Source organism: Opisthocomus hoazin, chromosome 21 (assembly GCF_030867145.1).
Source record: "Opisthocomus hoazin isolate bOpiHoa1 chromosome 21, bOpiHoa1.hap1, whole genome shotgun sequence".
NCBI lineage: Eukaryota > Metazoa > Chordata > Aves > Opisthocomiformes > Opisthocomidae > Opisthocomus > Opisthocomus hoazin.
Genome location: NC_134434.1, coordinates 6,557,351 through 6,560,346, shown reverse-complemented (window position 1 = coordinate 6,560,346; position 2,996 = coordinate 6,557,351).

Here is a 2,996-nt window from a genome sequence, read left to right as displayed (position 1 = left end):
GCCACAGTAGAAAACAAGCTGGACTTTCCTGAAGAGCCAGCACTGTGCCCATTTACACCAAATGCGGACTTCCATCTTGATGGCATTGGTGCAGGCCATTTGAGCCCGCAGCGTGCCCTGGCTGCCAAGAAGGCCAATGGGATCCTGGGGTGCATTAGGAGGAGAGTGGGCAGCAGGTCGAGGGAGGTTCTCCTCCCCCTCTACTCTGCCCTGGTGAGGCCCCATCTGGAGTGCTCTGTCCAGTTCCGGGCTCCCCAGTTCAAGAAAGATGAGGAGCTACTGGAGAGAGTCCAGCGCAGGGCTACGAGGATGATGAGGGGACTGGAGCATCTCTCCTGGATGCTGAGGGAGCTGGGCTTGTTCAGCCTGGAGAAGAGAAGGCTGAGAGGGGACCTTAGAAATGCCTCTAAATATCTGCAGGGTGGGGGTCAGGAGGACGGGGCCAGACTCTTTCCAGTGGTGCCCAGCGACAGGACAAGGGGCAACGGGCACAAACTGAAGCCGAGGAAGTTCCAGCTGAACATGAGGAAGAACTTCTTCCCTCTGAGGGTGACGGAGCCCTGGCCCAGGCTGCCCAGGGAGGCTGTGGAGTCTCCTTCTCTGGAGATATTCCAGACCCGCCTGGACGCGGTGCTGTGCAGCCTGCTGTAGGTGACCCTGCTTGGGCAGGGGGTTGGGCTGGGTGACCCACAGAGGTCCCTTCCAACCCCCACCATTCTGTGACTCACTGATAGGTGACTGGCTGATGGTACGTGTGTTTGTGCCGGCTGTTTCAAGGCACTGTCAACTCTGGCTGACCGCAGCGATTCCTGTACCGGCTCTGCAGGTGCACCGAAGATGGTTCTTCAGCTGCTGGAGCTGGTGTAGAGCAGTCCCACCTTGACTGGGAGAGCCGTGGGACCTTTGGTAGCCATCCCAGCATCTCCTCGCCCCCACGCCGGCACCTCCCCAGTCAGGAAGCCAAGCTGAGCACGGGGAGCCTGGCCGGGACACACGTCACCCGGGCAATCAGAGGAGTAGATCGCTGGCACAAAGCGGAGGTCCGGCCCCGCTCGTAACTCCTGCGTGGCTGGGGAGGAGGTAGGGGAATTAAATTAGCTGGCACCTTTCTAGATTTCCCTCCAAACTAAAACTGAACAGATGAGTAAAACCAAACCAAGCTCAAATTGTTGGTTAAACTTCCTGATATTGTTTTTGAGTGATTAATTGGACCAGCCCTCCAAGGCCCACCCGCTAAAACACCTCTGTCATTTGAAAAATCTGTCGTCAGAGAGGAAATAATCTTCAGCAAGTAAATGCCACAGCTTCCTTTCTTCTGCTATCGTGATCTTGTGCTGCTTATTTGCTTTTCTGGTGCCATTTTGTGCCTCCAGGCTAAAATCTGCCTTTTATTTCTATGCAGACACACAGGGGAAGCAGGGTTCCTCGCCCACCCTTGGGCATCCTGCATTAATCTGGGCCCAACTGCATGTCCTGTGCTCTGTTTTGGCCTGACCAAGACGCACAGACAGAGGGAGGCTCTCCCCTGCTCTCTGCTAGGAAATGTTGCACCCCTGAAGGCATGAGCCATGCGTTTCTTTGTAACCTCCCTAATACTTCAAAAGTTGGCTTTGCTCCTCTGATATTATTTGAGCTAATGCCCAAACCCTATTAAGCAACCTTGTGACAGACACTGGAGGGGAAAGGATTGTGCCATTTCCCATCAAGTATTAAAAAATCAGTATGGGAAGTCGTGAAATGTCGGAGTTGCTGCAGCCCAGGGTGACTGCGAGTCCTGGTGACATCACGGCCCGCCAGCGGCATCGCGGGTCCCGGGACCCAGCGCGTTCCCAGGGCTGTGCTTGCTCTTCGTGCGTGAACATGGGTGCTGCAGAGAGCAGGTTGCCCGGGACGGGGCAGGGCTCGCTGCCAGTCCCTGCGCTGACTGCAGACTGGGCTGGCACGGGTTAGCGTTTTCTGCAGTCCGTTGCTGGCACAAAGCGATTTGCAGACACATGCCGCTGGTCCATAGCTCATGGAGAAGACAGGCTGATTACAACAAGTCCACATTCCTCCTCAGAGGCCTCAGACCAGAAAACTAGCTTTTTTCAGAGCAGCACTTCGATACATATTTCGCTCTACGCTAAGCACACCCTTAGCTTGGCAGCCAAATGCCCACTGAGGCTGTCAGTAACGGGCTTGGGCAGAGGGAACACTCAGCACCCAGCTCTGGCCATCCTGATTTGACAAAGGCCAGAGATCACATGTAGAGGCAATCAGTGGCAAAGAGTGAAGAGCGAGAGAGCAAGCGGGAGAGACAAAAAGATAAAGAGAATGAGCAGAGGCTCGTCACGTCGCTTGTTGCCATACTGGAAGGTGCTTGTGCTCTCTGACAGCAAAGGTGACATGAAAACCCTTTGCAGAACCGACCAGACCAGAGCACAACGGACCGGCTTTGTTCCTCTTTCCTGACGGGGTGACCCCAGTACTTCGGATCGAGTGCTGACAACGCCAATCATTTCTGCATCTTTTGTTAAAAAAAATAAATTAAAAAAATCCTCTGAGTTTACAGAAGTCAGAAATCACCAGACCAGCTCATCTCTCCTTCATTGCCATCCGTGGTGGTGGTCACCAGGACCATCAGGTGGAGCCAGGATGGGTGCGCAATTAAAGCGAGCGCCTTTGAAAGCAGAAGCGAATGCTGCAGAGCGCTGTTTGCTTTGCATTATTCACACTCTCCAAGCTCTGGCAAATTGCTTTTCCTCTGACCATGCTTCGCTGTAATGTTTTCAAGCTGAACGGGTTTGGATAGAATAAGCGTCTGTTCTGAATCTTCATTAGAAATGTCAATTGACTTTGAATCTTTTTGGAAGGTCCAGAAAGAAAGAGCAGACTTTCAAGCATCTTTGTGCTTTTGGTGTCTGGAAGTGGCTTTTCTCACAGGAGAGGAAAGAAAAGAAGCAGATCTATTTGAGTAATTTAATCTGCATAAGGTAATTTACTACACGGCAACACTT